Source organism: Notechis scutatus, chromosome 4 (genome assembly GCF_049901735.1).
Source record: "Notechis scutatus isolate UNSWTSFEM ecotype Mainland chromosome 4, rNotScu1.2, whole genome shotgun sequence".
NCBI classification, from domain to species: domain Eukaryota; kingdom Metazoa; phylum Chordata; class Lepidosauria; order Squamata; family Elapidae; genus Notechis; species Notechis scutatus.
The window spans coordinates 92,377,324-92,391,198 of NC_142012.1; the positions used below are offsets into that span (position 1 = coordinate 92,377,324).

A 13,875-nucleotide genomic window follows, 5' to 3' on the forward strand; every position below is an offset into this window, starting at 1 on the left:
ACCAGCATGTATTCAAAATGGTTGCAGTGTCATGGGGACTTCAGAGAGTAATTAGGACTGCAGAAAAAATAATTATTACCAACCTGCCTTCCATCGAGGACCTGTATACTGCACAAGCCAAAAAGAGGGCTGTGAAAATATTTACAGACCCCTCACATCCCGGACATAAACTGTTTCAACTCCTACCCTCAAAATGACGCTGTTGTTCTGATCCACGTCCTTTTCCAACATATCAAACACAATCCAAAGGGAACAAAAACCTTGTAATGCTTTTACAAAATAATTAGCTGTGATAAGCACAAGCCTTGCCAAACTGTGCGAGACTTGCCAAAAGATAACAGACAAGAAATGATTTGCAATATAAGTACATTCGTTTCACAGCTGGCTTTTATCTTCTTGAAGGAGGGGCCATTACCTTGCAGCCTTACTCCCGAGTCGCCCAGCTGCTGTAACTGGCTCTTTCCTGCAAGCAACCCTGCGCGCACGCGCACTTGGCACAGGCTCCTCGGGAACCTCCTCATTACTGCTGCCAGCCCCCACAATCTCTGAAGACAGCAGTCCACTCCCTAATGGTCCTGGCCCCTCACCTGAGTCCCCACTCTCCTCAGCCGTCAGCACCTGCTGCCATCTAACCACAACACCCTGACACATAGTATGCTCAGGTTTAGCATGCCGCATGATCTAGACACATGGATGAAGTAGTTACAATAGTTAGAAGAAGGAGAAATTGTGGAATACAGGTAGTCCTCAACTTAAAACAGTTTGTTTAATGACATTCAAAGTTACAATGGCACTGAAAAAAGTGACATGATCGTTTTCCACACTTACAACTACCTCCATGGTCACATGATCAAAATTCAGATGCTTGGCAACTACTTCATATTTATGACTGCTGCAACGTCCCAGGGTCCTGTGATCCCTTTTTGTAACCTTCTGATGAGGAATTCAATGGGGAAGCCAAATTCACTTAACAACTGTGTTGCTAACTTAACAACTGCAGTCATTCACCTAACAACAGTGGCAAGAAAGGTTGTAAAACGGAGCAAAACTTATTTAACAAATGTCTCATGGAGCGACAGAAATTCTGGGCTCAATTTAAATCAAGGATTGCCTGCATTGTGAAGTGTAACGTATACCCATCATGCAAATATCTAAGATGCAGAAAAAGCTGTACCGTTCAAAAACTTAACACTGGGCAAAATTGTTGAAAGGAAATAAACCATAAAATAAGAGAACTGGAAATGGAGAAAGTTAACAGAATCTACTTTCAACATCTATTTCTCTTATTCCATCTCCACAAACTTTCCAGCCTTTCATGGCTTAAAGGGATTTTTCAGGGCCCCGAACAACAAATCTATAAATGGAATGATGCTTATGATGGATTAAAAACAAATTTTTAAAAGTATTCTGTTGCAGGAACGAAGGAGCATGTTTCTGAAGCATGGGTTTGGTCAGTCAATCATGAACTATTTTTAAAAGCAGTTTCACTCAAAACATTTTATTGGTAGGCAGCATTTTTTTTTCCATAAGCCTCCACTGCTGTCTAATTTTCACTGCTTCATCAAAGATCCGACAATACATCATGCATTTCTGGCCTCTTCAGAACAGCTACTTGGCAGGCAGCGCTGCACTCTTAAGATTATTTCCTAAGACTTCCAATAATATTAAAAGTCCATATTGGTTTTGAAGTCAACCCTGACAAACTATGTGAACACAAGCTCGAACAAAAAAGAGAGAGCATCAGCCGTTCAGAGTGTCATGATTTTAATTGGACAGTTATAAAGTCAGTTTTGTGGCATTACCGACTCTGAAAATATTTTGTTGTGTAACAGTTGCCACCACTCGTTAAGAAAGCCCTGGTTATGAAAGATTGCAATTAATCTTCCTGCTGTCGATTCCTGATTTCTCAATGATGGCTAAGTCACTTGCAGTGTTAACATCTGAAGTTCCTAGACAGTTAATTGCAAGCCAAATCTTCCACAAGAATATATTCTGATTATGAAGGCTCAGCACTAGTAAAATTATTCAAAGCAGTCCAGGGGAAAAAAATCTATCAATCCTAGCAAAAAACAGCTTACTAATTAAAAAGGCAAGAAGGAAAGCAAGGGGAGAAGAGTTCATCTTTGTGAACTGATGCTGTTGAATTTATGTGCACTAGCAAAAACGCCCCCCTCTAAATGTAGACACCCAGAAGAAAAAAGACAGTGCTATCTATTACTAAAGAGGCTGACAACAAAAGGGAACTCCTTTGCATTTAGTAGATGGGAAACCAAGTTGTCTCACACTCCGTGCTCCTGCACTGCGGTTTCTACAAGCAACTTGATTGGTTCAGCCTCCGAGATCACAGTCAAAAATGTGGAAGAAGATCAAAGCAACTTCTATGACACTTTTCCCTTACAGCACATGGGAAATCAGGAAATCTCTCCTTAACTCCCAGCAACAATGTCAAAGATCCAAGCTGGCGCATATAGATGAGCTAACCACGAGCTGTTAGCTAATGGAGAAAAGTAGAAAGAATGAGAAAACCTTTATCATCAGCTTCCTAAGACAGCAGAGATACAGGAATAATTTCATATGCAGAAAGCATCATATCCCTTTTAAATGTAAAAGAAAGGAGGCTAGTCATGGTTCATAGTAGCCAGTGTTGGTCTCTGGTATTCAATTGTAGGCAAGGATGCTTCTTTCAACTCTTATTGCTTTGCTCCTTCAATATGCTCAGTACAGCATTGTCTAGCTCAGGGGTGTCAAAGTCGATTCCATTGAGGGCCGCATCAGGGTTGTGTTTGACCTCGGGGGAGCAGGGTGTGTGGCCCGGGTGGGCGTGGCCGGGTCAACATCACTCATGTCGGGGCGCCTGAAGGCCTGAATACGCAGCCCTCCCGAGCTCCATTTTCGCTGGCAGAGGCACTGCAGGCTGGTCCTTCACTGTTTCCAGGGCAGCCCCGCGGGTCAGATCTAAGCACCCTGCAGGCCACATCCAGCCTGCAGGCCTTGAGTTTGACACCCCTAGTCTAGCTGGTGGTATCAGTAGAAGCTTGCCCCAACTGATTTTGTTGGACACACCCCATAGTTGCATAGCCTGATGATGTTCTGTGATCATACTTTTCTAATTCATGTGTCCCTTATGAGTTTGGATCTCTGCAATTTCTTCCTCCCTTGTCTAGCTCCAAGCTCAGTTCAGGAAACAGAAAGGGCGACCTGCTGTCTTTGTTCTTTGAAACATTTGGAGCACCCGAGAATATAAACATGAGACAAGTCACAGATACCATATTCCCACTCAAGCAGACTGGAATCACATCAAGGGTTGATTAGAGAGGGGGGAGAACAACGATTTACCTCACGTCACATCCAAACAAAATACAGGTTCCTGCGGAATGTGGAAGATTCATTTTACTTTTGTTGCAGATCCAAGTTTAGAAGAAAATATCAAATTTATTCTATTCTTGGGGTAAACATTACGAATAATGCTTAACACAGAATTCTGATTAAGACCATTTTTGCTTAAGACCAAAGTGTGCATAAGTGTGTGCAAGTGTGTGTCACAACTAACAATGGCTTGTTTTAATACAACAGCAGGCACCACTGAAAAGCTGATCTCTTAATCCTATGAACAATCTACAGACTTATTTCTGTTTACCCATTAAATTTAATGTAGTGTTATTAGGCATAGAATTGTTAACCTCTTTTTAGATTCCTGATCAATGACAGATCATCTGGTGCAAAAATCTCTCAACATAAGACAATAGAGAACTTCATTACCATACTTGTGGTATAAATCTGAATTTGATTTCTGGAAGAAGATACCCATTGCAAATGGATAATTTCTTTGACCAAACTCAGGTCTATCATATCAATTCCAACCTAGTGGGAATTCCATTCACCTGGGAGCAGAAACTAAATTGGTTTAGATTGAAAGGGGAAACTTCAGCTCTTGCCATAGAGCCCCTTGCTACTGTCATAGGCAATATGCCAGTAGATCAGCTTCGTTAATTAAGTCTCACATCTTTTTCATGTGCTGAATAACCACTGTCACAGAGAAGAGCCCAATGCCCATGAGGACAGGAAAAGCAGCAATGGTGGAAGCTCGTTTAAGAGAGGTCCAATCTGGAACTAAGGAGAACTTTCCTGACAGTAAAAACAATTAAACAATGGAACAGCTTTCCTCCAGGAGTTGTGTGTGCTCCATCACTGGAGGTCTTCGAGAAAAGTTGTCCAGGATGGAATAAGGTCTTTTGTCTTGGGCAAGGGACTGGACTAGAAGACTTCTAAGGTGTCTTCCAGCCCTAAGATTCTATGATTCTTCTCATAGATAATGTATATGTGGACTATTCTGGGATTTGTTAATAGATTCTGAAAGCTTTGGGGGAGCAAAGCTGGCATAGACTTAGCATCTAGATCAGTGGCGGGATTCAACAATTTTTACTACCGGTTCTGTGTGTGTGGCTTGGTGGGCATGGCATGGCTTGGTGGGCATGGCATGGCTTGGTGGGCATGGCATGGCTTGGTGGCCGTGGCTTGGTGGGCATGTCAGGGAAAGGATACTGTAAAATCTCCATTCCCACCTCACTCTAGGAGGAAGGTTACTGCAAAATCCTATTCCCTCCCCACCACACTAACCTGCTTTCCAGCTCCGTTCTCCTGTGCAGGGCAACAAATGAAGACCCAGCCAATCAGCTGGGACTTGGGAGGCAGAGAATAGATGGGGGTGGGGCCAGTCAGAGGTGGTATTTGCCGGTTCTCCGGACTCCTCAAAATTTCCGCTACCGGCTTTCCAGAACTGGTCAGAACCTGCTCAATACCACCCCTGATCTAGATTCAACCATCCGAGGATTAAGCAGAAGCCAAAATGTTTATCATCTTCTAACCTCAGAGAATTTATCATCTCAGCCTGATTAATATCTGCTATGACTTTGAGAGGATACCTACAGTATCCCAATAAATATCCATTTTGCAAAAGAACAAAATAAGTACTGAACTGTGCCTAAAATTATAAATGATTGACCAGCTCTGGATTCTAGTAACAATTCTGGATGTGATAGTTAAAACGTTGCAAGTGCCAAACAATAAGCGTGTCTTAGATACGGTCCATATTTCATTTTTCTTCAGGTGACATAATTGTGAGGTGCAGTTAGTAAGGCACGCACATGGAACAGTAACAAGGCAAATTGTCATATCATCGTCAAGTGCGTTACCATCACTTGCTGACTGTACAAATCGTCTCTCCTCAACTGAAATATGTTGGCTGCACTCCACGGAACATTACCCATGATTTATTTTTCCATTTTAGAAACGGCTAGGGAGGCCTTTCCCACTAACAACAACAACAAAAATATCCTTCAGACAAAATAATACTCAGTTGGGTCCATCCTTAAAACCAGTTTTGTTTTCCATTTCAAGTTTAATGCTGGTTACAAAGGATAATTTATTCTGTGTCTATCACTGAAATCCTTTATGGGCGGTCTTTGTTTAGTGACCACACTCAGGACCAACAACTCCACCGTTAAACAAAGCGGTCTCTAAGTGAACCCACAGATGTGCTTACGACCACAATGGATCCCAAAATTTATGTTGCTAAGTGAGACATCCGTTAAGTGATTTTTTTGCCCTGTTGTTAAGTGAATCACTGCAGTTGTTAAGTTAGTAACACGGTTGTTACTAACTTAACACTGCTAGTACAACTAACTTGTATCTTTAAAAAAGGTTAATTCATGATCACTATTTATTAGAAAGATCACAGCCACAAATTCTACTATAGTATTTAAAAAGCTACTAATACATGGAGGCGTTTAGCTCAAATATAATTAGATTATGAAGGAGTAAAGCTGTAACAATAAGACAAAAGAGTAAAATATGGGTAATCCTTGACTTACAATAGGTCATTTAGTGACTGTTCAAAGTTACAACGGCATAAGTGACTTATGAGCGTTTTTCACACTAATGACCATTGCAGCATCCCCATGGTCATGTGATTTACATTCAGATGCTTGACAACTGGTTCACACTTATGACGGTTGCATTGTCCTAGGGCTGTGATGGCGAACCTATGGCACGAGTGCCACAGGTGGCATGCAGCGCCATTTGTGCCGGCACGCGAGCCGCAGGCAAACCTACCTCACTGTGCATGTGCATGCCTCACAGCTGATTTTCGGCTGGTTTGAGGCCTTTTTCGGCCTCCCAGAGGCTTGAAAAAAGCCTCTACAGGCTGAATAGGCCTGTGTCGTCACTTCCTGTTAATACCAGAAGTGACTAAATGGGCTTATTCGGCCTGCAGAGGCTTTTTTCAAGCCTCTGGGAGCCCAAAAAAGACCTCAAGCCAGCCGAAAATCAGCTGTGAGGCAAAGTGCAGGTAAGGAGGGGGAAGGGGGATTGCGCACGCATGCGCAGGGCGTGGGGGGACACGCATTGATTGCCTTCTCGGTGCTGGCATGCGAGTATACGAGCGCCAGCATGCACACAATTTTTGTCACAGGAGCCCAAAAAGTTTAGCCACCACTGTCCTTGGGTTATATGATCCCCCTTTTCAATCTTCTGACAAGCAAAGTCAGTGGGGAAACCAGATTCACTTAACAACCATGTCACTAATTTAACAAACTGCAGTGATTCACTCAACAAATGTGGCAAGAAAAGTCATAAAATGGCGCAAAACTCACTTAAGAAGTGTCCCACTTAGCAATAGAGATTTGGGGCTCAATTGTGACTACCTGTACCTTGAGCCACGTTTCAACGAATAGCTCTCTATTTGAACATTTTGAGGTTTAAAAACAAACAATGCACTCATTACACATTCTTCATTCTACTCTTATACACACAACTCAGCATTTATTTATAATTTCATGAAGGCAGACCGATCCAGTGCACCCAAAATGCAACTATTGATTGGGAAAGTAATTAATATACCAAGTCCATTATGCCATTTTCTGCCTCAGCCAGACAAATGGTAAAATCAAGCCCTGATAGTCCATCTACTTATTCAGAAAATGATTATTTACGCCTCCTGTAGGCATCTCAGTACTAGACAGAAAATTATAAGCAGAATCAATGCAGTAGCAGCCATGCTTAATTTCCCGCAATACCTCAGAGACGACCTTTTAAAACATTTTGGGGGAAATAAGATAAGGGAAGCCATAGCAGCTTTTTCCAGTATTTTTATTATTAGCATCAGGCTCTCAAAGTATATGTGTGTGTAGAGTTATTGATATTGATATAAGCCTTCACATCTATCCAAATACATACAAATATGGGTCCCTGACAGCCTCACAGACCAGTATTTTTCAAACGTGACAAATTTAAGATGTCTGGACTTCAATTCCCAGAATTCCCCAGCCAGCATGCTGGAGATTCTAGAAATTCAGACATCTTAAACTTGTCAGGATTGAGAAACACTGTCCTAGATCCTAGTAACTAGCAATATTATCTACTAAGCAGAATTTGTATTTTATCTTTTAGTTTTTAATAAAACAATTTCTTTGCTAACTTTAGAAGTCAGATTTATTTCAGAACTTAAGACTTTGTTATTATTATTTGTATGATCGTGTTTATTCTTAATTTGCACTACAGTTTTTTAATATTTGTGCAGCACCAAAGGACGAAGCAGATCTTGCTAATTTTGTTTGCATTTTATGAGCTTAGCTATTTTTGACACCTCTGGGCACTCATAAAGCTTATAACCCAACCTGCTATTTAGACAGAAAGGCATGCGAGCATCCAGAAAAGTGCTTTCTTGGCTTGCTGCTATGGCCTTCCATCAACATTGCTGGAAGGCATATTTTGCAATATTCTAGCCCTTAAAATGCTTCTGTTCTGTTCTTCTGCCACAGTTTCCAAAAGAAAAAAAAAAGTCTTCCACCTGGAGAAAAAATGGAAGGGAAGATGGAAGGGACTTTGGAGGTCTTCTAGTCCAGCCCCCTGCTCAAGCAGGAGAATACTATTTCAGAAAGGTTATGAAGCATCTCTCCTCTGGAAGATCCTGTCTAAAGCAAGGTGTATATTCCCTTTCTAGAAAGCAGCTGTAAACCTTGTGAATGCCAGATGGCATTATAAACATAACCACTGAAAACTATGGCTAGTTTTGACAAACCCTTTAACTGAAGCACCATAAAACCAATTCCATCTTAGTCTCACAGAAAAGAGGGAGTTAGTGACCATATGCAACACAAATTCTTATTACCTCCTATGGAAGGAACTGTTGTTAAATTCTGGATGTAAGTGAAGAACAAATCCCCTCAGATTGTTGAAAAGAAAAGGAAGAATTGGCAAGCCCCATGCAGTTTTCACTATCTTAACTATGCAAACAAGGATGTTATGAGCTTAACTATAGCAAAAAATGGAGGTCTACCCCATGTTGTGGGATGTTGTGAGGTAAGAATGTTTTCCTACAGTTGTACGGTTAGTACACAGAAATAGATATGAGAAATGCACATTAATCTTCCATTGGGATTAAAACTGGCGGTAGAAATATCAACAACCTCCGATATGTAGATGATACAACATTGTTCACGGAAAGCAAGGAGGCTCTGGAGTGACTAAACCTGAAAGCCAAAGATGAAAGAGAAAAATTTGGACTGCACCTTAACATCAAGAAAACAAAGATAGTGACCATTGCAGAGAATACACAGGTATTCTTATGGCTATGAAACTTGAACTCTGAAAAGGTCAGATGGTGCTGGAAGTGATTACTACACATCCCATGGACTGCAAAAGTAACAAAGAAGCTCTAGAGCAAATGTCGCCAAAACTACCACTTGAAGCCAAGATAGCCAAACCGGCTGTCATACTTTGGTCATGTCATGATAGCAGGACCTAAAAGGTCAATCACGCTGGGAATGATCAGCGAAAAAAGGAGAAAGGTACCCTAGTACCTGCTGGCTGGACACTACAAAGAATGACACCGGGATGACTATGGCAGATCTGAAGGAGGCAGTGAAAGACCAAGAGGCACAGAGAGTGCTGAGCCATAGAACGGCCGACGGTCAAACAAATGGCTGCTGCTGCTGATGATGATGATTTCAATACAAAATCTGGAACACATTTACTTACATCTATTTCCCATCTAGAACGCGCCATAAAATCCATTGTCAAAGTCTACAGCCAAGTTCTCTGATGCAACTCTTCTGCACTAAGTCAAGGCTCAACTGAAGTTTACTGAATAACTGATAGCAGGCTGAAGTCACTCAAAACACTGGGCAAGCCAAAACAAAGCACATTATGGCTTAACAAAAGCTGTACGCATGACACCAGTGGGAGTATTTGCATGACATGCTCAGTTACATCTGGTGTTAGATTATTTAACGTAACTTAGTTAACTTAAGTTAGATATTTATGTATTCATAATATTTAATCTGGCTGTCCAACTTAAATAGTTTGGCTTTGGGCAATGTACAAGAAAAAACATCCACAACAAATGCAACACAGAGAGAACAAAACACTACTAAAGAGAATAAAACCCAACTAAAACAGTAAAATTGTAACCAGACTAAAATATATTGCAACTCATCCAGGTGGGTCTCCACTCAACCTGATCCAAAGGCCTGGGGAAAGAACCATAACTATCTGTGCCATTACGTTCTGGACCACCTGAAGCTTCTGGATGGTCTTCAAGGGCAGCCCCATGTAGAGTGCATTCCAAAACAGGTAATCCTTGGTTAACTATAGTAATTTGGACCAGAATTACCCAAGCTACTGCCTTCTCCCAGTGGTTTCTACCTGTCCAATTCAGTCCTGTAGGCTGGGCATCCTAAGGGTTTCATCAGGTAAGGAATGTTGGCTAGCAGCAGTTTGAGAGGCCTGTGCTAAGTCATGCCCAACTCTTCATGACCCCATGGACCATAGCACTTCAGGCCCTCCTGTCCTCCACTGAGCCTACCCAAACTCATGCCCACTGTGTCAATAACACTGTCTAATCCTGGGTGCCTATACAAATTGAATTAATAAATAAATTTCCATCACTAAGTGATGTGGTCATATGGGGCAATGTCATGTCATTACATTGTTTAGTGATGGCAATCTGTCCCAGTTGCCATTGTTAATCAAATCCCACCTACTCATTAGGTGAAGAGCCCTCCTAATTCAAGCTATCCCTGGCTTGGTCCCTCCTACCACAGCCCCAAGCCTCAGTAAGGTAAGGATCTGTCTTCTCTTCAGCTCCCACTCCCACCAGTTATCTCCCCCATCACTACTCTTTGGGAAGCCCTGAACTCCACTGGATGTGCCACCCTGCTGGCTCTTTCACCCATAGCTGATCGATCAATCAATCGATCAATCAATTAGAATAGAACTCGAAGGGACCTTGGAGGTCTTCTATTCCAACCCACTGCTCAAGGAGGAAACCCTATATCATTTCAGATAAGTGGCTGTCCAGTCTTTTCTTTAAAAACCTAGAAAAATTAAAACCCCCAAAAAAGTTTTTAAAAAACCTGAAAAGTTAAAAAACTGAAAAAAGAAAACTTATTAAAAAATGTTTCCTTGTTCCTTTCACAAATTGCACACGGAATCGAAACATGGTCCTGCAACTCTACTCAAGAGTCCAGGATGAAGTTTCCCCAGTTCCAGGACTCATAGAGTCAAGCCTGTTTTTCTTCATCCAGACCCTCACAGCCTCCAGGCACTGAGTGGTCTCTGACAACTTCATATGAACAGCCAGGAACAGAAATATATAGCTGAGTATCATCACCATATGATCCCAATAGATCACCTTTCCCAGTGATTTCATGTATACACTGAAAAGGCGAGGGGAGAGCTCTGAGATACTCTGCAAAGCAGGGGAGTAGGACAATTTCCAGCCAGGCAACTTCAGACAACAGAGCAAACCTGTTTGCAACAAGGTGTAATACATTAGTTGTTATATAAATAATATCCACGATAGATATTGGCCTATCAAAAAACAGGCTTCCTTTTTCCACAACATAAATACAGGAGGAAAAGAAAAAGCTAACTGCATTTTATATTTAAAGTTCATATTTGAAAAGCAAAGTACTGGTCAGAATTCTTGGGCTGTCATTTTAAATTAATGTCACTATAAAACTTACTAACTGAAGCTGTACTTGTTTCTGATGTTCACTTCCAATCCTGAGTGCTGCTAAAGAGATCGGACAAATTATTGTGGGGATAACTTTGTAAGCCACTTTTTAAAATGAAAAATATAAATATGGAATATGGAATTTACACTCTTGAATATTTACCATACAGTTTGGAGCTCACAGTACAGTAGTATATTATTAAGAAGTTTTCTTTCTCTACTGCAATAGAGGTTTAGTCATTTTTGGAGTTAATTGTATCACCATTCAGCTATAAGGTCACAGCACAAATTCACATTAAACCAAAATTAAATAAACTGTAACAGCATTCCATGTTTTGCAGGCAGATTTATTCAATGAACTGTATTTTAAACATATCATGCTCTAATGTTGATGTGTCAATCACATTCTGTCATCTTGTCAGAATCTATATTAGTTTTAATGATGTGACGTATGATTCAGCTGGAAAATCTCAGTAACAACCATACAATATCCTTTCATCCCTCTTTGTCGTATTACTGAAACTCTAAATAGACCAAGATTATTATTTTTTTTTGGGGGGAAATGATCCTTAATTGAAAGTTCTAAGAATGTTGTAATTAAAAACTATGAGGGAGGAAGAGGAACCAGATTCACTTAATGACTGTGTGATTCATTTAATGACAGTGACAAAAAAGGACTATAAATTAGGTCACAACTCATTGTACAACCTCATTGCTTAAAGACATAGGTTCCAGTCTCAATTATGATTGCAAGTCAAGGACTACCTGAGGTGGAGCATCCCACAGAAACAACTAATTGGCTTGTGCAAGATATCTGTAGAGATTATGGAAAGATTGCTGAAAATCCCCTTAAGGGTTTCTAGGCAAATATAGGCCATTAGAGAGCAAGAAAATTTTGTCTTCTGGGTAAAGATATATCTGAAGTTTGACAAGTACAACATTATGAAATAGCCTAACTTTCAAATCTTTAGTATGACAAGCAAAGAGTTGCAGTAGATTTTTTTTAAAGGTTTTTAGAGCCAATTAGCTGTTTTTATGGGATTCTTAAAGTTAGAAAAAAGTGTGGCTGAGGTATGCCACACATTTTTTGTCATTTCAGTTAACATCCTATCAATGGATCCAAGCAGATATAAATGGGTAACTAAGCCTTTCTTCTGAATCTTCTTAGCTATACAATTTGGGATGAGCACTCTTTAAATAGTGTGAGAGTAGGAATGGATTTCCAGAGGAAAAACTGCAGACTACTGGGACCAGGAGCACTACTCAGGTGATCCTGGGGATATAGATAAACCTCCAAGTGTTTCAATGACCCTCTAAAAGGATGCAAATGACCAGCTGTCGGCAAGGAATATAAATCTTTCCATTCCCCACTATGCTGTCAGAGCTGAAGAAGCTTCTTGGATGAGAAGCGAAACATCTTCAAAAGAAAAATCAAGAAAGTCCAGTTGTCTTTTGAAAAAAGCACCTTTTGGGTTCTTCTTCTGAGCTAGATATAGCAGATAGATTATGAACATATGCTTAACTTTTATTTTTTTATTTGGTGTCTTCAAGTCAGGGCCGACTCCTACAATTGCAGTTTTCTTGGCAAGCCTTAACTTTACACATTCTCCAACATTCAGGATGCACGTGGCTTACAAATATACACCAATGTTTATACCCCCACATTGTCTGTCTATTTCCCAATGCTAATTCTACTATATTCATATTGGACGTGCTACAGAAACATTCTGCACAAGAGAAAATATACACCACACACCGGAGTCCTGGGAAAGAAAGCAAAGGGGGATCTTGCGCTGGATGTAACGGGAACAGCTTGCCCTGGGAAGTTGTGGGAGCATCATCACTTGAGACTTTCAAGAAAAGATTGGCCATTTGTCAGAAATGGTGTAGGGTCTCTCTCTTGGGCAGAGGGTTGGACTAGATGACCTACAAGGTCCCTTCCAACTCTGATTATCTGTTATCTGTTAAAGGCAAATTTGGGGGTGGGGGGGACTTACAGATGTATGGGACAGAAGAGTTACAAAAAAAGGGCTTGAAAACAACAGCATGTATGCAGAAAGCAGGAATAGGACGGAAGGTAAAGGAAGAAACCGGCTTTGTACCACAAAAAAAAAAGAGAATATTATGGATTAGCGCCATATCTATTCCCATAAAGTGGGAATAGATTGAAAAGGCAGCTTTCCGCGCTCTGGAGCTAGGCAAGAAGAGATCCTTCTTCTCCTCTAGCTGTTTGGCTTTCTATGACTTCCAACCGGGCTGGAAACTCGGCCCCGCTCCCCTTTGCCTCCATCCGCCCACTGCCCGAAAGACGTAAACACTCCCGTCATTGGGAATTTCCCCCCCGCAGTCTTACCTGTCGGGTCTCCCACGTGGGGGGCAGACGCACCTCCCGCCTAAGGGCTCCGGAGTGAGCGAGACCAACGCCGGGCCGCGGGGGAGACAGCCAGGAAACGTTCCGCCCAACCGGGCAAAGCGAAATGCCGGAGCTCAGCCCTTGACTCCGCCCACTCTGGGCTCGTCCCACCTCCTCCTCCTCCTCCACCACCACCTGTCATCCAACGCAGCGTGCCTACGTCACGGGAGCGCTTTCCTCGCCTCCTGGAAGGGTTTCCCTTTTGCCTCAGAGTTCGCGGGTGGGGTGGGAGGGCGGTGGGCGTGGCTTCTTGTGCAACGTTATGAAGGTCGCCTGAAGACTTTCATGAATGGTCTGAAGAATTGCTGTTAAGAACTAGAGTCAGGCTTCCTAAAGCGGTATAGAATCCTAAGGATTTAATTCTGGACGTTACAAAGCCGAGAGCCCAGTTTGGAGAGAAGTTTGACATGAGAAGACATAGAAAGCAAGCAAGCCAGCCAGCCAGCCG

At 41.7% G+C, this 13,875-nt stretch overlaps 1 protein-coding gene across 1 annotated transcript in view; it reads right to left on the minus strand.

Annotated features, from left to right (window-relative positions):
- MICU1 (mitochondrial calcium uptake 1) overlaps window positions 1-13,520 on the minus strand; it is a 158,574-nt gene extending 145,054 nt beyond the window's left edge. Inside the window, exon 1 of the mRNA XM_087964113.1 lies at window positions 13,368-13,520. The gene's annotated coding sequence lies outside the window, so the exon portion shown is untranslated. The remainder of the gene's footprint in view (window positions 1-13,367) is intronic.
- Between the last annotated feature and the right edge of the window lie 355 nt (window positions 13,521-13,875).